Source organism: Nelumbo lutea, chromosome 2 (genome assembly GCF_056320005.1).
Source record: "Nelumbo lutea isolate HS-2025 chromosome 2, American lotus-T2T, whole genome shotgun sequence".
Taxonomy (NCBI): Eukaryota; Viridiplantae; Streptophyta; class Magnoliopsida; order Proteales; family Nelumbonaceae; genus Nelumbo; species Nelumbo lutea.
Genome location: NC_142685.1, coordinates 107,818,711 through 107,842,823, shown reverse-complemented (window position 1 = coordinate 107,842,823; position 24,113 = coordinate 107,818,711). Strand labels below are relative to the sequence as shown.

The 24,113-nt window shown below is 39.4% G+C and overlaps 2 long non-coding RNA genes across 2 annotated transcripts in view; one reads left to right on the top strand and one right to left on the bottom strand.

The window, feature by feature from the left end:
• Window positions 1-647: 647 nt before the first annotated feature.
• Window positions 648-24,113, bottom strand: part of LOC148872598 (uncharacterized) — a 41,535-nt gene continuing 18,069 nt past the window's right edge. Inside the window, exon 3 of the long non-coding RNA XR_016107040.1 lies at window positions 648-1,375. This is a non-coding gene — a long non-coding RNA (uncharacterized LOC148872598). The remainder of the gene's footprint in view (window positions 1,376-24,113) is intronic.
• Window positions 8,789-10,605, top strand: LOC148872599 (uncharacterized). Its single transcript, XR_016107041.1, has 3 exons — window positions 8,789-8,858; window positions 8,956-9,792; window positions 9,919-10,605. It is a non-coding gene; the product is annotated as an uncharacterized LOC148872599 (long non-coding RNA).

Below are 24,113 nucleotides of genomic sequence, written 5' to 3'. Positions count from 1 at the left end.
GTCGATAAGACGACGGAGGAGATAGCTCACCTAGTACTACTTTTCTCTTTGGAGTGAGAGAAAAGGAAGGCTGAAGCTGTGGTTACCTGGGCAGTTGGAATGGATAGAAATGAGCTCCTTAGTGCGCTTGAGCTCCTGTCGTCTTTGTTCGTTCGTTCGCCGTTGGGGCTTCGATCGCTTTCGCTCTTTACTTTAACTTTCTGGCTTTCGGCAGAGTGCAACTGACTCCGACTTCTTTCTCCATTCCTCTTCTCGCGGGTTCACAGCTCTTCTCGTCGTTGTTGATGATATCTTGAACATCTTCGCGACTTCCCTGGTATTGAGGTAGCTTGGTCACGACGCGGCTATGTTCTATCTAAGTTGAACTAAAAAGAGTAAAGAAAGCCGCACTTTGGGGCAAGGAGTCGACTCGATTGTTTGGATAGCTGACCGATAGGGCTCTCAAAGCAACCCAAATTACTAAATGGGCAATGTGTTTTACACATGAAGATAAAACTGTGATCAATCAACTCACATGCTCGAAACCAAATTGATTTGGATGCTCCGAGCATGGTAAGCGTAGTGCACGTAGTTAAGCGAGCGGAGCGAGCCAATAGGGACGAGATGGAGAGAATCATCCGCGCAGCGACAGGGACTATGTCAAATAAAGAAAGTAATAAAATGTTTGAAAATAACAAACACTTACGCTTACCTAAGGTAAGCTTAGCATTGGACCTCCCAACAACAACCCCAATTTTTCTTTCCCATAGCATAGGCCCCTGACAGCTATTCGAAAAGCAACAGGGTTTGGCAAAGTCGAGGTGCTCTGCTTCGTAGACAAGGATCATTCCGTACAGTCATTTCCATCTTTTTCTGGCTAATATAACCGAAGAACAGTACCAAAATCCGTCAACATAATGCCTCTTCGAAGAATTATTATACTTGGCTTGCTTGCACCACCGCCACTCCACTCCTCTTTTTGCTTTAAATAGAAAATATTACTTCGTTCTCTGAGCTCCTAGGCAACAGATCCTACTCCCTAAGAAGAGTCATTAAGAGGGAGGGATCCTTTTAAAGGAATTCGTGCTGATTGCCTTACTTCGGGTACTTTTAAGGCTCACACTACTACAAGAGTCCGAGCGGCTAGGAACAGGTTTCAACTTTCAATACAAAAAGAGATTCGTACTCTTTGCGCTTATTTACCAATTTGCTTATTAACAAACAAGTTGCATCCGGCTTTCTTTCTGTTCGGGCTTTGCAGCGCTTGCGGCGCCTTAGCGGGCCGAACCGCTCGATCTAGCGCGCGCAGTAGTTTTTCATCATGCTGCTAGCGCACGTAGGAAAACGGCTTCTGACTAGCGGGCGCCTGAACTTGCTCTTCCGTTTGCTGGTTTACCTATTATTAAAAAGAAAAGGTTCAATGTGAGTACCTCTGGAATGAATATGGGGTACGGTACTTGTGGCTTTCTACTTCCTCTCTCAAAATGAAACTGATAGGAAAGCTCTTATGTGACTCTGGCTTTGAGTGTGATGGTGAAGTTGTTGCTATCCCTGTAAACGAAAGTCTAGAGGAATTTATTTTGTTGGAAGCCCTCAATACAGAGGGTGCTCGAGGATCTTCTCGCGAATCAATGGCATTCGCTACTATTTTTTAATCTATTAAATAAAAATGCATGTTTTCTTCGAGACTATAAGAAGTTGGATTTAGATTCGTTGATTTAGGTTTTGATATATAAATATATGTTTATTTAGATATTCGTAGTAGTACTGCTCCATGTTAAAGAGGAAAAGATTTCGTCAAGCTAGCAAAGGCCTCTTCTATTGACTAGTTGTCTGGTTAGCCAGCCGGTAAGACTGTTCTTTCCTTTCTTACTTGGCTAATAGTTGGCAATACCCTTCCCAAGTTAATAAAAGAGCGGCTTTCGGCTTTCTGACTACTGGTACTAGGCTGACAGACTACTGTAACTAAAGACCTTTCTTTTCCTTTCTTACTTGACTCTACGAATAAGACCTTATTCCTCTTCTTTTCTGTCTTACTAGTTTTCCCTTACTGTTTTGTTCGACTATCCGGTTAGACAGACTTCTTTGCTTGTCTCTTTCTGCTTCCCTTTCCTGCTAGCCTAACCGTATAGACTAGCCACTATAGCTTCCTTACATCAGTGACCTCCTTAATCAACTGTACTAATAGCCGTACTAATACCTTCTTCCTTACCGACTATTAGCTCTGTCTTATTAGTAGCTACCCTTGCTTTGCCAATCCAGCTCGAGAAGAGCTCTTTCTTGCTTCACTATGAATAGCTATACTAACTAGCTGCTAATAGCTGTCCTCACTAGCTGCCTTAAGCGCTCAGTCCTTTCCTATGCTTATTCCACTGATCCTTGTGGTATTTATATACATCCCGTGGAGGAGTTTTTTGCTCTCCAATACTTTCTAAAATAAACTTCCTAATCTAGAAAGGAAAGAAACTTTCTATACATATCGGTATAGGTGCAAATTCGGATAGACTTTCAAGTTGAGACTCTCGCGAGTCTTTCTTATCGTCTAATACTCCTCCTCAAGGTGGTGCATGAAGATTGTGAATGCTCAATTTAGGAAAATTGATGTTGTTCGAGGGCCTTGGTGAAAATGTCGGCAAATTGTTCACTGATACGGACATAGGCAGGTGCAATAGTGTCGGTTTGGAGCTCATTGTGAATGAAATGACAATCAACTTCAATATGTTTGGTCCGTTCATGGAAAAATAGGATTCACGGTAATGTGCAGAGCAGCCTGATTGTCACAAAACAGGCGTATAGGTTGAGGATGAGAGATACCTAAAGATGATAGAAGACCTTTTAGCCACTTCAACTCACAGCTAGACCTATTCATGGGTTGGGTGGCCTGACGGGCTTGGACATTCTTATAGGCCCGCGGGCTTAAATTCGGGCCAAAAAGCCCAACCCGCAATAAATTCGAGCCTGGCTCAGGTTTTGTCAAAATAGCCCGGCCCAAGCCCAGCCCGACCCGACCTAATATTAAACTTAAAATTAGTTATGTGATTATGTCCATTTGAATAAATTTTTTGATTTAAGATTGTAAAATTGTGTTTTAAAATATAAAAGAAAGGGAAAAATACCATCTTGTAGGCCCATTGTTCATTTAAATAGAAAAAAAAATACTATCTGAATTTTTAATTCAAATTTGAATAGGGAAAATTGTTTTTTTTTTCAATTAGGTCGGGCTTCAGGCTTTTTACCAGAGCCGGGGGCCCAAGTTATAGGCCTGTTGGTCGGGCCAGGCTCGGGCTCGAGCCTAGTATATTTTCATTAGTGACAAGTGAAAGCCCGGCCTGGCTCATGAACAAGTCTACTCACAACTGGCAGTAGCCATTAACCGGTATTCAGCCTCAATAGAGGAATGGGAGACAGTATGTTGTTTCTTGGTTTTCCAGGAGATGGGGGAAATGTCTGAACATGATAAAATACCTAATAAGAGAGTGACAAGTGAGAGGGCAACTCGCCCAGTCGGAATCACAGTAGGCATATAATTGCAAATCACTATCAGAGCGCAAAAATATTCCTTGACCAGGACGTCCTTTCAAATAACGAACCACACGTAAGAGTGCATCCCAATGATCAACTCAATGACTCTGCATAAATTAAGCTAGGACATGGACGTAATAACTGAGCTCGGACCGTTTAGTGGTTAAATAAATCAAACGGCCCACAAGACGTCGATACCGTTCCGGGTCATCCAGGAGCTTGCCGTCGGCAAGGGCAAGTTTATGATTCTGAGTAATAAGAAAGTGAATAGGTTTGGACCCTAACAAGCCAGTTTCGACAATAATGTCAAGGGCATACTTTCTTTGGCAAAGGAATATCCCCGATGATCCGCGAGTTACTTTGATGCCTAGAAAGTATTTAAGAGTACCCAAGTCCTACATGTGAAAGCATCGGTTCATATATTGCTTAAATTTGTGGATGAATGTCGGGTCATTCCTACCAATGATTAAGTCATCAACATAAACCAGGACGTGCAAGACAAGCTCATTCTTGCGATATGTAAATAAGGAATAATCGGAACAGGATTGTTCAAACCCAAAAGTTTTCAAGGCAGCACCTAACTTAGAGAACTAGTTTCGGGGGGCTTGCCGTAGATCATACAAAGATTTCCGAAGTTTGCATACCTTTCTAGTCCCGAAGGCCGAAAAACCTGGAGGAGGTTTCATATAGACCTCCTCATGGAAATCACCGTGCAGAAAAGCATTGTGGACATCCATCTTATGCAATTCCCAATGTTGGGCCAAAACAACTGCTAGGAAGGTTCGAACTGTGACCATTTTAGCCACAGGGGAAAAGGTCTCGTTGTAATCAAGACCTTCAACTTAAGTGTTGCCCAGGACTACCAACCATGCTTTAAACCTTTCAATGGATCCATCATAGTTGTACTTGATTTTATAGACCCATTTACACCCGATTGCCTTTTTTCCAGGTGGGAGATCTTCCAAGGTCCATTTCCCATTGTCTTCCAAAGCCTGTATCTCTTGGTGCATAGCCTCGCGCCACCGAACATCAGTCATTGCTTCAGAGAAACGAGTAGGTTCTCGCCCTGCAGTAACAGCTGCCAAGAAATATTTGTGTTTCATAGAAAAATTATCATATGTCACATAATTAGTTATGGGATAAGGAGTACGACGAGCTGAGTGTGTGACAAAGTCTTGTAAATAGCTAGGGGGCCACTTTTCTCGATGTTCGTGGCCTAATAACTCCGTGGTGGGTTGAGGAGCAGCTGGAGTTTCATTATCTCTGTAATTTGTATGGCTCCCTGTCTCATCGAGGGGGCCTACCTCCTCATCATTACCCATGTTCGGATGTCCTTCGTTGATCGTGTCGCTCCCCCTGACTTCTATAAGAGGTGACTCAAATACAATGTCAAGAGGAGTGGCCCAAGGCAACCCAATATTTTCTTTGACTATGGGAGAACTAGTTAAATATGGTTGATGTTCTGGAGTGGCAAAGGGAAACTCGGCCTCACTAAACACCACATCTTGTGAGACAAAGTAATCACCAGACTCAAGGTCGTACAATTTTCACCCCTTTTTCCTAAAAGGGTACCCAACAAAGACACATTTCCTACTCCTATAGGCAAACTTGTCACGGTCTCTAATATGTGAGAAACATAAGCAACCAAAAACTTTGAGATGTTTATAAGAAGGGCTTTGTCGAAATAGCATCTCGTAAGGTGTTTTACCACCAAGAAGGGTCGAAGGTGTCCGGTTAATCAAGTATCCTGCGATTAAAGCGCACTCACCCCAGAAATCAATCGGAAGACGTGTTTGAAATCTGAGTGCTCTGTCTACATTCAAAATGTGACGATGCTTTCTCTCCACATGACCATTTTGTTGTGGTGTCCCAATGCAGGAAGTTTGAAATAAAATTCCTTTCTCATCAAAATATGGCTTCAAGGATTTAAACTCCGTTATCAGTTCTTACCACCTTAACCTTCTTATTAAATTGTCGTTCAATCACGACACAAATTTTTGAGTGTTCAACTAACTTCACTTTTTTTCAGCCAGCAAATAAATATAAACCGCTCGAGAATAATCATCAACAATTGTCAAAAAATATACAGCACCGCAAGATGTAGGTACTCTATAAGCACTCCATAAGTCACAATGAATTAATGAAAAATAATTAGTTACTTTATTGCTGCTTTGAATAAAAACATATCTACTTTGCTTCGCCTTCAAACAAACATCACAGGTTTTGTTCTTACTATTATTGGTATTAAGGAGCAAACTAACGGTTTGATAAGAAGGGTGTCCCAATCTCCGATGCCATAAATCACATGATCCAATTTCGTCTGTCTTGTAAGCACGAACTGACGCCACACTCTTGAAGACGTAGACTCCATCAAGCTGTTCACCTGCACCAATCAGAGTCCTCAAGATGCGGTCTTGTATCACACACAACTTATTAGTAAACGTCACAATACAATCTGTGTCACGAAGTAACTGACCTACTGACAATAATTTATAATTGAGTTTTGAGACATATAATACGTGCAGCAATTTAAAATTATTTCCAAGTTCAACAGTGCCTTCTTTCACGGCCTCGGTGTGTACACCATTGGGTAAGCTAACAGGACAAGGTGCAACATCATAGGTGTCAACGAGCACATTCAAATTACCTGTCATGTGGTGTGACGCCCCAGAGTCAACAATCCATTTAGCGGAGTAGTTTGAAGGGATGAGAGATCCATCCCATGGGCGCCCAAAGATTGCAGAATAAGGGGGCGAATTTCAAAAATGTTTCTCTCCCTTCAACTGGGAATCACATTCCCTATTTAGAAAATCATATTTTCAATGATCATTCTTGAACCTTAAACTGAACTAGATCTGAACCAAAAGGAATAGGAGAGAATTATACCTGATACGGAGAAGTAATACCTCCCAACGAAAGTGTTCACGCCCAAGGAATGATCCAAAGACTGCTCCCACTGAAGATGGCGCAGTGCAGGATGGAGCAGAATCAGCAGTGTTCTTCCCCAAGAACTCTGTCCTTCGCAAGAATCAGTAGAATGGTACGTGAGCACAACTTCCTTTTCAATCATTTCTCAAAGAACTGATGTCAAGATTCAATCTTGACTTCTCCCACAACTGGAGATCGAACTGGCAAACAGGGCGACAAGAACAGGGAGGCGGCAAGAGAGTATTCGCAGGGTGCAGAATTCTCTCTTCTTGATTTCAGCACTAAAGAGGATCTGATGTATATCTCCTAAAGGCTGCCGCCCCCTCCTTCTTTTTGTTAACTTAAAAGATCAGCTCCTAATCCCATTAGGAGGTTTCTAGATCTGAATCACATTCAGATCTGGACTCTCTGAGTGGATAGGATTAAGACCCTATCCTATCTGCTAATCCATCTCAAAATTCGCCCTTTTAATTAACTAAATAAATAGCCCAGTTCGAAATGGGCTTTAGGCCCATTAAGCTTATGTGCTTACTTAACCTTCCTAACTGCTGTCCAGTTGGGCTTCCTTGTATGGCATGGGACCCAAGCATTGATCTACACATCAGCCACATGGTTTCGGCCCAGCCTTTGTTACAAGGCCTAGTCGAATACACTGTTAAAAACAGTACACCCCCTGAAACCCATCGAATGGGCTCTATGGGCCCAACACTTACCCTAAGTGGTCCCTGGGCCAAACCACCTTGTAACACCCAGGGACTGTGGGCAGATGCAAGATTAGCCCATCAGGTATTATCCTCAATGGTCTTACACTTAACCTCTCAGCCCTTAATGATCATACACTGCCCGACAAGAGAGGACCTCTCCCTCGGCTGCAAGGAACAGTGTTGCACTCTCTACTTATATGGATCCCGAGAATTAAAACCTTTTTGCAAACATTTTAGAAACCATAATATATATACTTTTATATCTCATATAAAATATACATTGCAAAACAAATCTCAACGGTTGAAATCGGTTGCCAGCAATCTTGGTTTCCAACAGTGAGAGTGCATCCCCAATCATTACCTTTGTCCGACAAAGGGGCTAATCCTGTCACTATGATCACCCACTCAGATGAATTCTCGGATTGTCCCAACATACTCAGGTTTTGACCCCCGCTAAGGATCTCACTGATTGGTACATCAAAGACAGCCCAATCCGACATCTAGTGCAGTATCATAATCGAGTATAGGGGTCGGGTGTAACTTTCCAGTTTTGCCCATCAATCTCCAAGGTCCAAGGCAATACTGGAAATCTGATCCAGTTCAAAGATTCAATTAATCTCACACTGTATGTGCTTAGGGTCTCACCCCGGTAGTTGAGACAAACCACCCCAACCGACTTGGTGGCACCACAGTGTCAGCCTTGTCAGGATAGGTCTCCCTAGACCGACCCACCAGCTGTAAACATTCTAAACTAACACGAGTCTCATTAAGTATCCAGTTTAAGGGTATTACACAGAAACATATTAATGGAACATGAATCAAATATGCACTTTTATTCATTTACAATAAACTCATAAAGTACATCAATTCGATTGAAGATAAGGGCATACAAAAGTGTCTAACATAGTTGTTACCAAAGAGTTTTTCATTAGTCATGGTTATATAAGCAATAAACATACTTATAAGAGTATGCATTGCTCGTCATTAAATCCGTTAAGTCTGGCCCTGTCTTCGTTAGGCACAACCGCATTAGCAGCCACCTCATGCTTTACTATTGACTGAGTAGTAAGAGCCTTTGTCGTACGTCGGCCACATCCCTGAGAGGGCCAGTAGACTTATTCGAGCTCTTACCGTTCCTCTCGTTGGCAGTGGTGACCGATCAGCAAGATTCGTCTGAGCTGATTAAAACACGTCGAGTTTGATTCTAAAGAGGAAGACGGATGAGGCTTACGAAGAAATCAGAACAAGCGAGCCTGCCGATTCAGAGTCAAACCCGAGCTCCTGCCTGGTTTCCTCCGATCCTGCAACGCGGAGCGAGAACCAGGTGAAGCGGAAGGACCGAGAAAAAAAGGGTGAAGTCCCTACTAATAATCTTGCAGGGGCGTTACGCCGGAAGGAAAGCCGTCATCATTCGATCCTTCAACGAGGGCACTCGAGATCATCCCTACAGTCACTGCTTGGTCGCTGGGATCGTCAAGTACCCGAAATTTTTTACCATCAGACTGGTGGGGAAAATCAATCACGATTCTGAGTCTGGATTTCTTCCAACGGGTTCTGTCTGCAGTGAAGTCGAAGGGCCTTAAGCAGGACATAATCAACAGGATCTTGATAAACGACACACATAACTCTCTTCAGGGGGTCATAGTCAAAGACCCCCAATCGATTAAAGGAAGCTCGTTGGATACAGAGTTGCGGAACAAACAAAGAGTGATTGTAGAAGCAATCGTAAGTTTGCTACCAACTCAGTCAAGAAAGAGTTCAGTACCGATAGCCTTCCTTTCCAGTCTGTTGAAAACTGCAATAATGAGGTCGGCTTCTGCAGCTTGCAGAGCTGATTTAGAGAGGCGGATTGGTCTACAGCTAGATCAAGCTATCCTTGAAGACATCCATATACCTGCAAACTCACACGGCAACAACTACCATCCATTGTATGATATCAACAAATATCAACAGATCTGTATAACCCATCACTCACGATCCGGGCATGATCAGGGAGTAGCTCTGGTAGAACGATGAACTTCGATGGCATCAAGGATTTTGAAAGCTACCGACTGTGTAAAACCATCAATTGTCAAAAGCTATCTCAGGAAGCCTACAGCCATGCAGATCAAAATGAAAGACTGCCGGTGTAAATGGCCGTCCAGATGCTGTACTTCGAGCAGATCAGACTTCGAAATGCAATGAATGGAGGCCACAATCATTTCTTCTTCGGTTCAATCAACGACCATTTCCCCAACACTCAAGCAGTGGCACCGGCAGCAGCGCGATCTCCCCAAGAGATAACTACGCCTCTGTGTGAAGAGAGAACAGGGAGCTGAGGCTCGGAGTACCTCGAATGAGAATGAGGCTGACCGACCTAGAGAGAGATCATGTCTCCATGAAACAGAACCTTGCTCTGGTACCATGAAAAATTTCGGAAGCCTAAAAACGATGCTCGTTCCATTGATCGTTACAGTATTTATATACATGCGGTGGAGGAGTTCCTTCCTCCCAAGACTTTCTAAAACAAAATTCCTGGAAAGTTACTTTCTATACAGATCAGTACAGGTACAGATTCAGATAAAGACTATCAAGCCAGGACTCTCCCGAGTCTTTCTTATCTTTGTCCAATAAGTAGTTTTCTCGCTTGTTCGTTAGCTGGCGGTGTTGCCCCTATAGAGTAAGACATTTTCTCACTTGTTGATTCAGCCCTCACTCTGTTGCTTATTTGCTTGCTCCGTGCTTTTGGTTTTTCGAGGCAGGGCTCTTCTACTGTTTTGACTTTTTTTTTTGGCCTCACTCACAGGCACTGGGTTCCTTGTGACGCTGCCTCATGCTTGCGCTTGCTTGAATGCCAGTACGTTATGTTACTAGAAGCGATTGGCTGCTGCGCTCCAAACCTCACCGGAAGGGTCTTTTCCTTTGCTTGCGGAAGTGACCCTGCTTGCTATTTCATAAAGAAGGTTGAACCTCCTCGTAAGCCCTTATCACTATAAGGCAAATCGAGTTGGAGCAACGGCGATGGGCACGGAAATAGAGAAAGCATATCCAATTTTAGGAGAGCGGAGTTTGAGAAGTTGTTTTGGTTTAAGCACTAAGATCACCTATTGTTGGAGTCAAGTTCAGTCCCAGTAGCAGAGGTAGGCGCATAAGCTCATATTTTGGGAGCAAAAACACTTTTTGGGTATGTTGGCTAAGGAGTTGGGACTAGTGGTTATGGATCTTTTCCTAGAACCGAAACTGACCCTGACTTTTGATCTGGTAGTGATATTGCAGGCTTACTTACAAACAAAAAAGGAACATTTGGTTCCCATACATCCATACATAGGTGAAGATTCACTATATGTTTCATTATTAGACACATTTCAGAATTTCATTAAGAGTTTAATTCAACCTCTCATCGTAATAGACAACATTGTTTATGTTTTGATGGGAAATTTCTCTATGTCAATGCTAATAGTCACACCATTGTAACTTGTTGTTACCCATAAAACCCAATATTGATTTTTTTTTTTTTAGTTCAAATCGGTTTACCATTTCAGGTGACTAAGTAAAGGGTTTTAATCCCATCTCTTTTGTTATTGTTCTTACCAATTCTCTAGGCAAACATTTAGTAAGATGATCAGTCAAGTTTTTACTTGACCTCACATAAATTATAGTAATGACTCCATCTTGAATCAATTGCCTAACAAATTCATGTCTCAAACTTATATGTCTAGACTTACCATTGTAGGTACCACTATAGGTGTTCGATAAAGTTACCTCACTATCATAGTAAAGGGAAATTGGAGGCATAGAACTAGGCTAAAGTTTTATATCCAATAGTAAATTCCTAATCCATTCAGCCTCTTTTCTAGCAACCGCTAAGGCTATAAATTCAGATTCCATGGTCAAGCGAGATATTCAAGTTTGTCTCTTGGATGCCCAACAGATAGCACCCCCCACCAAGGACAAAGATCCATCCAGAAGTGGACTTGTTATCTCCATTATTGGTAATCCAACTCGCATCAGTGTACCCTTCTAGAATAGGTAAATAATCACAGTAGAATAAGCTAAGTTCTAAGGTTCTTTTAAAGTACCCAAGAACTCTACCAATTGCCTTTTGGTGCTCTACACCGGAATTACTTATAAACTAACTAAGTTTACTTACTACAAATGCAATATCAGGTCTAGTATAAAGCATAATATACATTATACTTTCTACTATACTAGCATACTCAAGTTGTGCAATTGCTCTACCAAAATTTTCTACCAGATTTATAATAGAATCATATGGTGTGTTATATTCTTTAAATCCTAAATGCTTAAATTTCTCAAGTATTCTCTCAATGTAATGTAATTGGCTTAATACATCAACTATGCATTTTAACTTTTATTCCCAATATGGTATCTATTTCTCCTAAATCTTTCATTTTAAAGACGGAGGATAAATAGTTTTCAGTTTCATTTATGCCAACCATATTAATATCTACAATGAGCATGTCATCAACATAAAGACATATAATTACACTATAACTTTCGATAAACTTTGAGTAAATGCGTCTATCAGCACTATTGTGTTTAAACCAAAAACAATTGAAACTTTTCACTACAAAGTATCTATATATTTTCTAGATGAGAGAGATAGAAAGTAATTTTACCGATTGTATTATTTATTGAAAAGACTGTACATTTGAGGATATTTATGATGCAAAAGAACCACCCAACTATAAATCTCATTTTGTCCTTTATCACAGCCTCCTAATCAATACCATCTTCTTCCTTAGTTGCACCAACAATCTTAAGAACATAAAACAAGAAAGGACAAATAACCAATTTCCAGCAAAATGATTCCATCACCTTGGTGCATATACATCCTCAGAGGAAGTGTTATTGGAAGTTGGAACCATGATAATTGAAATCTAAAAGATTGAGAAGAAAATATCTTAATGTTGATGACTATACCATGGATACCAATTCTCTATTCCCTTTTTTACTATTAACAGAAAATGGAAATATGATATCCATTCAAATTGATTACCCTTTTCTCCTCTTTCACCTACAAAATCCCTGCTAATCTCAGTTCTAAAATACTTCTATTTCTTTTCATGGGTAGTGAAGATGTATTGAATAAAGAGAAAGAGAAGCATACAAAAGAATCAAAAACTAGGAAAGAGAGAGAGAGAGAGCAATGGCAAGTAACTACCAATAAAAAGAATAACACGTCAACAAAGAATCCAGGGCTAGTAGCTTCCAAATTTTAGTTCAACAGATAGGAAAAACAAAGGCAGATAGAGATAGAGAGAGATAAAGGTTGTTGCCCTACCTATGATACCCAGGTACCTATAAATAGGTTCCATATCACATCGGATACTTGAATATTTAGTGTAAATTTTGTACCCACCGCCTTGTCTAGTTGTGTCCTAGCCATATCTATGTAATATAGGCTTCTGCTAGTTGAAACAAAAAGGTGGTGGTTTTGGCCATTTAAGGATCGGCCACTTGTATTTTTCAAGATACAAAAAAGGCGTTGAGAACATAGGTTCAGTCCAAGGAATAAAAAACTTACAAACACACACACATACATGTCTGTACGCATGTGTATTTTGCAAAGCTATAATAGATTGGATGTCCTCAACAGAAAGTGGTAAGAGTTTTAGCCAGTCCGTTGAATATCTCATTCAAATGGATGACAAGATTGGCTCCCTCTCTTGCTAATGCACTAGCTAGGGAAGGGGCAAACCTGCAGGAGCTAGTTTGGGGCATAACTGACCCCGTGGACTGTGACAAGCAAAATCTGTCATAGACTTGTAATAATTCTTTTTTTCTCTTTTTGGTAAGCCTGTTTGGCTGTTTTACCACTATAATGTATTAAATCCCTGCTAACTTTTCTTTAGCGGGCTCTAAATCCTAATAAAATCTCCTTGAGCATGTCAATGATCAAGTAGTTATGCCTGTCATAGAGTTGTACTAATTTTTTTTCTCCTTTTGGTTAACCTGTTTGGTCGTTTTACCATTGTAATGTATTAAACCCCTGCTAACTTATTTTTAGCAGGCTCTAAAAATCCTAATAAAATCTCCTTGAGAATGTCAATGATCAAGTATACATAACTACTATACATAAAGTCTAAATTATATGTTAATTGTAAACTATTAAACTCCAAATCAAATTACTAATGGTTGAATGGTAGTTCAATAACATCAGAATTTCAGATTAGAAAGACGAAGATTTTATGAATAACTTCATTGGTTTACCAAAAATCCTAATTTTTGGAGGGCTATATGCTCATGAACTGTTACATACTCATATCGACTTACACACACATGTCAATTTAAATGGAGACCTAATTACTTATTGTTACCCAGTAAAATGTTTGCATATATACTATCCACCTAGTTGGTTGTTTGGGTGATCCAAAACACATAGTAGATAGCTAGAGTTTGGGATTATAGAAGGGAATCCTTGTGCACAAGGCTCCCACCAATGTAGGGTCATAGAGTTTGGGATTATGATTTTTATAATTCTTTTCCTCTATATTGATTTTTCATTTCAGTAATAAAAAATAACTGCATGTGTATACATGTGTGTCTTTCTGCAGAGAGAGAGAGAGAGAGAGAGAGAGGGAGAGAGAAAAAGAGATGATAAAATCGTGTGCCCATAACCTGGCAATACCTTTGATATTAGGTACAAAGAGCCCCACCCTCCAGTGAAAGTCTATCCAGATTGGGAAGAAACAAGGAAAAAGGAGCACTTACTAGAAGATAAACCCTCCAATAGTCAATGTTTGTAGTATGTCCCTCCCCCATTAAATCCATCGTTTCCTATTAAAATCCTAGTCACCCCTTTTAGACCTCTCCAAGAAAGTAGGGGCATAAATTAGATAGGTTAGTTCGAGCTAACAGTCGGCCCAAGACCAGTGGCGGAGACTGGGGAGTGGGGCAGGGGAGCCATGGTTCCCCCTATGCCCTAAAATCTTCATGGATGATTGATACTCATCCATGTTTATTTGCTCCTCCTCCCATGGTTGGCCACTCTACTCAACTTTACCAATTGAAACCTAACCAAATCTCTACTCAACTCTATGCATTGCACAAAGCCTAACTTTTTTTTGATTGATTTCACAAGTAGATGGATATAATGTTTGGCAATTCCTTGCATTCATTTTTTGACTGATAATTCCTTGGATCATTCAGGTCTGCACTTATGGATAAGAGTTGGATTAGTCTTTCAGGGTACTTTTAGTACGAATCCTATTTTCTATATGTAAGTCCTACATTTTAGTACAAAATAATTTGGCATACCTATGTGTTATTTTATGAATTAGGAATTCTCCAACATATTTTGAACGTGTCAACAAATTTCTTAATTTTGCCTTCTCTCACCATTCCCGTGATGGTAAGATCTTATGTCCATGTAAGAGTTGTGCCAACTCTAAATTGTTTGATAGAGAAGGGGTCAAAGCGCAATTGTTATGGAAGGGGTTCCTCCTCAGTTACACTGATTGGATTTGTCATGGGGAAAAGATGTAGCATAGTACATCTACTGATAAGACTACTTGTAATGATGGGCTAACTTTGGATGCTACATTCATGAGATGCTAAGAGAATCATTTGGTTTACCAAATCTTGATGGAAAAGGGGTTAGTGCATCATATACATATGTAGAAGAGGGCCTACTACAATAGCTAACAAATATTTGAATTTATTAAGAGATGTTGAACAAGAACTTTACCCAGAATGTAAAAGATTCACAAAGTTATCTTTTATTGTGAGGCTATTCCAAATAAAATGCCTTTTGTGGGTGGTCCAACAAGTCATTTACTATGTTACTTTAATTGCTGAAAGAGGCACTCCCTAAGGGTGAAGTGTTATTGGTTTTATACTATGAAACCAAGAAGATCATTAGGGACTTAGGGTTTAATTACAATAAGATTCACGTCCCAATGATTGTATGCTATATTGGAAGGACGATGAAAATAGGGAAACATGTAAAGTATGTGGCAAGGCTAGATGGGATGAACTTATTTCTACTTTGAAAGGTCATGGTGATAATCCTTCGTCTAAACGTAAGACCAAAATTCCAGCAAAGGTTCTACGCCACTTCCCCCTGATACCAAGGCTACAAAGATTATTCATGTCATCAAAAACTATATCATTCATGAGATAGCATGATGAGGGGCGAATCAAGGATGGGGTGTTAAGGCATCCTTCAGACTCTCCAGCATCGAAAACCTTTGACAACATTCATCCATTATTTGTTGCAGATACACGTAATGTTAGGCTTGGGTTGGCAACTAATGGATTTAATCCATTTGGGACAATGACTTCTACTCACAGCACATGGCTTGTTGTTGTAACAATATACAATTTTCCCCCATGAATGTGCATGAAGCAATCTTATATGATGATGTCATTGCTTATTCTGAGACCATGTGCACCAGGAAATGAACTGGATAATTACTTACAACCCTTGATAGATGAATTACTTCAACTATGGGAACGTTGCATACAAACATATGATGCATCAAGTAATGAAATGTTCCCACTATATAAAGTTGTTCTGTGGATTATTAGTGACTTTGCTACCTATGCTAACTTGTCAGGATGGAACACTAAAGGAAAAATGGCATGCCCTTCATGTAATAAGGATACTTGTTCACTAAAATTAAAGCATTGCCATAAATTTTGTTATATGGGTCATCGTCGATTTTTGGATGAAGGCCACAAGTTTCGTAGTGATAAAACATCATTTGATGGGAATGAAGAGTGGAGGATTGCACCTATTCCTTTAACTGGTAAAAAAGTGTTAGTGCAATTGTAAGGCCTTACTTTTACCTTTGGAAAGAAAGATGAAGTTGATGGAAGGAAGAAATAGAGAAGAACTCCTAGGCAAAATGATGAAGTTGTTGGTGGGAGGAAGAGTAAAAAGAGAAGCACTCCTGGGCAGAATGATGAAGTTATTAGTGAGAGGAAGAGGAAAAAGATAAGCACTCTTGGGTAGAATGATGAAGTTGTTAGTGGGAGGAAGAGTAAAAAGAGATGCACTCCTGGGCAGAAGTTGTTGGTAATTCAAAGGAGAAATTAAATTGGAAGAAGAAAAGCATATTCTTTGAGTTGCCATATTGGCCAACCTTGTTGTTGCATCACAACCTGGATGTGATGCACATAGAGAAGAATGTGTGTGAAAGTTTATTGGGAACGCTTTTGAATATTGAGGGAAAGACGAAGGATAACTTGAAATCTCATCTTGATTTATCGCTCCTGGATATAAGGAAAGCACTTCATCTAGTGTCTAGTTCTTTCCCTAGTCGAATGTAAGCTATTCTTTGTAAGGTTTTGTAGAATGTGAAAGTCCTAGATGGATATGCATCTAATATTTCATGAATAGTACAAGAAAACAAGCATAAACTCATTGGAATAAAGAGTCATGATTATCGTGTCTTCATAGGCAATTGCTATAAATAGCCATAAGAAGAGTCTTGCTTATGTAAGCTCAATTGTAATACAACTGTATAACTTCTTTAAAGAGTTGTGCTCAAGCATTGCAAGAGGAGGGGATTTCCTTCGATTAGAATATCAAATTGTAGTAGTACTTTGTAATATGGAGAGGATCTTTCCACCTTTTTTTGACATAATGGTGCATTTACCTATCTGTAGAGAGAATGGGCTTAATGGCCCACATGGGCCTTTTTATACTTCTTTATGTTGTGCTTAATTCAGTTAATCGCCCAATTGAGGGCATCTCTGTAAATACCAAAACTTTGTAAAGTATGTTTTAATGAAAAGGATTAGGGAAGAGAGAAAACATTTGATTGATGACTCTCTAAACCCTATTGCCGCCAATTTCTTCTTCTTCTTCTCTCCTCTCCTTTTCTCTTTATTGCTGATATCTAACACTTTTCATAACTTTTAAATCAGTCATCTCATTTCTTAGGACTGTTTTTCTTCATGGTATCAGAGCAGGCTCTCTTTCTCCACTTTTTTCTCTTTTTTCTCATACACAATGTGTATGGAGAGTTGAATTGAATGAGTGATTGAAGAATTTTTTTCAACCCAGTTGTTAGTGAATTTGTGGAGAAAAGGATGCTATCTTGGTCGTCATTCTAACAGTCCATGGAATTTTTTTCCCAAAACCCTAATCAACTGGAGATTTCGGTTGACAGGCCTCATAGGAAGCTTCACCTTGGCACTTAGTGATTGAAGGGTGTTGAGTTGGGCCAAATTTAAGTTATTGAGCCCAGTCTTTTATTTTTATTTTTAAGTTGCTAAGTTATGAAGTAATTGGACCTTAGGCCCATTAGTATATGTTATTTTAAGTTGTGACTATTCAGCTACTTAAAGCAGCCGCCCTACTAAGGGTATTCATGTAATCTTCCATTCTTTTATTTTAAGTATATAAATCAAGGGGAGCTTGCAGCCAGATCAATTAAAATCTGGCAACACCCCACTCTCTTTTCTTCTCTCTTCTTCTCTACTACTAAAACCTTAAAACTTTTGCTTTTCTTCACAAGGCATTCATCTAAAATTATTATCAGCAAATTCTACTTGGTATCTGATGAGACTGAAAAGAACCCTATTTTTGCCCCCTAATTTTCATCTTTCTACATTATTTTAGCACTTAAATGAATTCATTACTCTTGTATTTCGATTCAGGGCAATAAGAAGGCAATTGGAAGAAAACAAGGCAAATCGGGTGATTTTGCACAGTTTCGGCGACAGTCAGTAATCTAGGCCTAACTCTCAATTCAGGACTCTGAATTGGACAATTAAAGAAGCATTAGAAAGATGAAAGGAAGGTCCACAACTTTTATATTTTGGATTTTGACAGATTCGACCCGCATCGAGAATGAAAATGAGCCCAAATTCGGAGCAAGTTCGTAGTCAGGCCCATTTCACAACTTAAGCCCAACTCGCAAAAGTACCTTAAAGCAGTCCAACTCGAATTCAAGAGTCAAGAGTCCAAATCTCGAATGTAATCTCCAAAGAGAGAGTCTTATTAGATCTAAAGTCTTGAATGTAATCCTAGAGAGATAAGAAGATTGAGATTTGATCATTAGATAAGAGATAGGATAGGATTAGTTCAAAGAAGATCAAGACTCCCTGAAGATAAGATGATCTCCTAGAAGGAGTTGGAAAACAGCCATCTCATTTGGCTATATAAAGAGGGAAGCGACCAGCTCTAGACATCACTCACTCCAAGATCCAAGAGATCATCAAGCAACTCAAGAAACTCAAGATAGCAGTTCAGCCATGGAGAAGCAGAGCATGGAGGTTTTGCAAATCATGAGTAGTTAAGCTTTTTTTTCTGGTTCAAGGGGGGATGTTCGATTGTGTCATTGTGAGGTTCTGTAGTTAATTTATTTTCTTGCTTTTTAATTCAAGTATTCATTGGTTCTTGTGCACATTTTTATTGGATGTTAATGTTAATTAGTCTGGCAAACTGAATTAATGTTGATTTTCCTACTGCTATCCATGATTTCGGTGATCCGTAATTATTGCGAATAGTGGTACAAGTAGCAATTAGGTTAATATCTTTCAGGGTCAATTGTTCATGATAGCCTTTGACCAATGTATTGACATGGTTTAACCTAAAGGGAATCGATGGAATAAGATTCAATAATTGCAGCTATCTCAATTATTATTGTTTTTGTTTAACTGTTTTCACAAATCTTAATGCTATCACTGTTTAACATGGAATGCAATCGTACCCAGTTGAGTGATGATAAGTGTTGATCGAATGCTGGGTTTGGCCAACTGAATTAGGAAAACACAAGGTTTATTATGGCTATCCTAATAAATCTAAGGTTAAATGCTTGAATTGCAAGAATTCTGAAATTTACCTAGGATCGATGGCCAATCGATTCAACCCGAACCCTTGAACCAGAATTCGGTAAGACTGATTTTCTCTTGTTTGTTTAAGTGATTTATTATTCTTTTAATTTTAGTTATTAAATTTCCCTACTAAATTATAGTATCCATTCGGCTAAGATATTATTGATTTGCTCCCTGTGGGATTCGACCTAGCACCACTTTTACTGCAAATATCTTATTGTGGGACTAGTACTAATTTTGAGGGCTTCGACAAACCCATCAGTATCAAACCAAGCCAAAGGTTTCTTGAGCTGCTTTGTTATCCAGCCCTAGATCGGCCGACTGTATGTGATATGAGAGGCTAATCGAAGACCTCAGGTAAGCCTAGTTTTTTTTTTTTTTTTTTTTTTTTGTGGATCTGTTTTGCCCTATAGCTGGTCTAGGGTTTCCCATCAAATTCAGGAAAAACTAGAGAAATGGGGAAAGTCTTGTTTTTGACCATGGAAGTGGCACCCTAATTTTTTAAGGTTCCTACGAGTTTTCTGAAGGGGGCAGTTCAAGTCCCATCTGTTTTGGAGGCCTTTAAAGGGAGTGGTTGCTTCTTCTCTCTCTTCTCCCATCCCACAGAAAGGGAATCTCTTGTGGGAAGATCGTCTAGGGTACCTTAAAGGTGTTTGTGGTGCCTAAAGGGTTTTATTTCATATCCTTTCATCTTAAAGTGATCTTTTACCTCTTTTTTGGGGATTATGGAGGGTCACGAAGTTGAGAACAAACCGGATTATGGAAGGAGGTGTCAGAGACCTTTTTGGGGCTAGAACCATCACTACATTTAAGTGGGATGATACAAATTTTTTACAATGGTCACAATCTACAAAGATGGCCATTGATGCTCGTGGGAAGTTGGGGTATATCATTGGTGAGGAAGTGAAACCCGAGACTAACAATTCTTGATGGTATAGGAAAACTATATGGTAATGACTTGGTTGTGCAATTCTATGCTACTCCATATAAGTAATATTTTTTTGTGGGCAAATACAGCTAAGGAAATTTGGGATGGAGTTGTAGAAACCTACTCACATGATGAAAATGTTGCTAAGGCATATCAGTTGAAAATCTAGGTTATCTCTACTAGACAGGGAGATAAACCTATTGCTATTTATTTTTCAGCCCTTAAAACCCTATGGCAAAAGATTGACCATCTAGAGATAGTGGTTTGGGAAACCACTAAGGATGATGCTGCCTACCAGAAACTCTTAGAGAAGAATAGGGTTTTTGAATTTCTTGTTGGTCTCAATCCCGAGTATGACATTGCAAGGCAACAAATCCTTTCTAGGGATAGTGTTACTCTCTCAGGAATATGCTTTTGTATTAAATGAAGAGAGTAGGAGGAATGTAATGATGAGGGATTTAAGTCTTGAAAAATCAGCCATGGTCAATATTGTGAAAACTAAACTGAGTGGAGATCGGGGTGGCAATGAAAGCAGGAAGGAAGATAAGAATGATCTAATTTGTGACTATTGTAAGAAGCCTAAACACACAAGAGATACTTGTTGGAAGCTTCATCCTCACCTTATGTCGAATAGACTCAAAAAACAAGAAGGGAAATGCTAACACAGCAGCCACTGGTGACTTACTTGGCCCCCATACTACAGCTACTTTGGAGTCTATTGCAACTGTTGTAATTAGGGCCGAACTTGAGAAATGTGAGAAGTTACTAAATCAACGAGATACAGCCAGCTCTAATCCGGTAACAGGTGAGACAGCTAGGTACAGGTGGTTTTGGATTATACTACAGATAAGGAGGGACCTCCTTGGATTATAGGTTCTGGATAAGAACACATGACCCATAATTCAACTATTTTTTCTTCTTGCCAACTCTGTTATGGCAGAGATAGAGTTTCCACAGCCGATGAATTTCATATTCCCATTGCTAGGAAAGGGTTCCCTACCCTCTATCATTCATGTTCCTAGATTGAGTACTAACTTGTTATCTGTTAGTAATTTGACTAAGAACTTGAATTGCTCAATGATTTTTTCTCCTGGCCATTGTGTTTTGCAGGATCTAGTTTCAATGAGGACGATTGGGAGTAATCATGCGATGAATGGAATCTACCACCTGGATGCGCTTCCTTATCATCAGAGTCATCATGTTAGCAAGGATTTTGAGTTAGAGTCTATGAGTCAAATTATGCTTTGATTACTAACTTGTTATTTGTTAATAGTTTGAATAAGAACTTGAATTGCTCAGTGATTTTTTCTCCTGGCCATTGTGTTTTGCATGATCTAGTTTCAAAGAGGACGATTGGGAGTGGTCATGAGATGAATGAAATCTACCTCCTAGATGCACTTCCTCATCATCAGAGTCATCACGTTAGCAAGGATTTTTGAGTCAGAGTCTGTGAGTCAAATTATGCCTTGGCATAATCATTTGGGACATCTATCTTTTTCTTCTTTGCATTTCTTATTTCCAAAGTTATTTAAGTTTGTTAATTTATCTAGCTTAAAGTGTGAAAGTTGTCTGCTTGGAAAACATTGTAGACATTCATTTAAAGATAGTAATAAAAGGTGTTCATGTGCTTTTGTTATTATTCATACTGATGTGTGGGGACCATACCGTGTTCCTTCTATGGGTGGCTACCAATATTTTCTTTTAATTATGGATGATTTTTCTTAGTATTCTAGGATTTACTTAATGAGATCCCATGATGAGGTACCATCCTTGGTTTGATAGTTTCATCAGATGGTACTAACACTATTTGGGGTACGAGTGAAGGTGTTCAGGTCAGACAATGCCAAGGAATATTTTAAGAAGAGCCTTGCTTCGTATCTATTAAAGTATGGAGTTATCCATCAGAGTAGTTGTTCTTACAGTCCACAGCAGAATAGTGTTGCAGAGAGAAAGAACATAAACATTGTTGAGATTACAAGAAGCATGATGATCACATTCATTGTTCTAGTTCAGTTTTGTGGTGATGCAGTCCTCACAGTAGTTTTTCTGATGAATAAAGTTCCCTCTAGTGTACTTAGATTCAACACCCCATTCAATCTCCTTTTTCCTGAGGGAGAGATGTTCCACATCCCTCTCAAGGCTTTTGGTTGTGTTTGCTTTACACATTGCTTGGTCCCCATTGCTCAAAACTCGGTCCAAAGGCAAGAACTGTATTTTTCTTGGGTATGTACAAAATCAAAAAGGGTACTACTGCTATGACCTAGTCTCTGGGAGTTGGTACATTACTATGGATGTCACCTTTTTTGAGTCCATGTCCTTTTTCTCGATGGGTTCTTCTCAGGGATAGTATTTTAGGGAAATGATTGAGCAGTCTATTTCTCTTCTAGTTTAAGTCCCTGTGTCCACCCCTTTGTCTGACCCTCCTTTATCACCTACTTTACCACCTCCCTTGTGTCCTACTTCTCAATGTTACTCATGACAACACCTACAACTTCACAAGGAGATTGATTCCACTACAGCAGAACCCACATCACTTCCTATCGGTTCCTTGGAGACTCTAGATTTGGCTAACATGGACTCAGGTATTCCTCTTAATCCCTCTAATGATTCAGTTTCTATTGATTCCACTAATTCCATTACAGATGACCTGAACCTTCCTATTGCACTCAGAAAAGGGAAGAGAAAGTGTATTGCTCATTGTATCTCACAGTACCTATCCTACAATGGACTTTCTTCTTCTTATCGTGCTTTCCTTTCTTGCCTTGACTCCATGTCTATACCCAAGGGTGTCAGTGAGGCTCTCTCCAAACCTGAGTGGAAGACAACTATGCAAGAAGAGATGGAAACCTTAATTAAGAATCATACATGAGAGATTAAGGATCTACCAGAGGGCAATGAACTATTAGATGTAAATGGGTTTATACAGTTAAATACAAGGCATATGGAAGTATAGAAAGGTATAAGGCCAAACTGGTTGCAAAAGGGTACACTCAAACCTATGGCATTGATTACTTAGAGACCATTGCACTGGTTGCAAAGATGACTTCTGTTCGAATCCTTCTCTCTCTTGCTACTACATACTCTTAGCCCACTTTCTAACTTGATGTAAAAAATGATTTTTTGAATGGGAATTTGCAAGAAGAAGTGTATATGGATCTTTCTGTTGGTTTCTACAGCGATGCTGAAAAGGGGAAGGTATGCAGATTGAATAAGTCACTTTATAGTTTAAAACAGTCTCCTAGATCATGGTTTGACAGGTTCAAGAAGGCCTTGATTACTTTTGACTACACTTAGACTCAATCAAATCATACTTTGTTTGTGAAGCGGAGGGGGTCCCTGGTGTCAGTTCTGATTATTTATGTGGATGATATTGTAGTTATAGGAAATGACCTGAATGAAATCAATAGTTCAAAGAAAAATCTAAAGGCATGGGAGATCCATCATATGGATGGCCGAACCATGCAGGGTGGCTGGGCGAAATTTCAAAAAATTTTCTTTCTCCCATCCGGGAATCCTATTCCTTGATTTAGAAAAACTACATTTTTCAATGTTCGTTCTTGAAACAAACTAGACCAAATCTGAAACCAAGATTATGGAGATGATTACCTAATACCGAATCCATGCAAAAAGCTCATTCCAATGTAGGTTTTCATGCCCAAATAGGGCACCAAATTCTTCCTCCACTGAAAATGACATAGCTTAGGGTGACGCATGATCAACAAATGGATTTTTCAGCAAAAACCCCAATTCTTCAGCAAGAATTGTGTAAGAATGTGAGCACAACTTCAATATTGTTTCTTCCTTGAAGAAACAATATCAAGATCCAATCTTGATCACTCCATGATTGAACAGAGTAGGGCGCCAAGAACAGAGAGAGAGAACTGAATGCAAAAAAGTTAGTCAAACTGTGTGTGTTATTCCAGTTCGCCCTCCTCCTTTATATAGACCTTAAAGAGTTAATCTCTTGATCTGATTAGGAGTTTCTTGATCCAAATTTTTATTTGGATTTGGATTCTTTAAGTGATAAGCCTTATCCCTTATCTTATATGTAGATCAAGATCAGCTTCTCATAATCCAATTAGAAGTTTCCTAATCCAAATCTTTATTTGGATCTGGACTCTTTAAGTGAATAAGAGTTATCCTCTTATCCTTATCTGTTGATCCATACCCAGATTCACCCCTTATTTAATTAATCAAATTAACCTAGTTTGAAATGGGTTTTAGGCCCATTAAACTTTCATGCTCACTTCCTTTAATGCTGG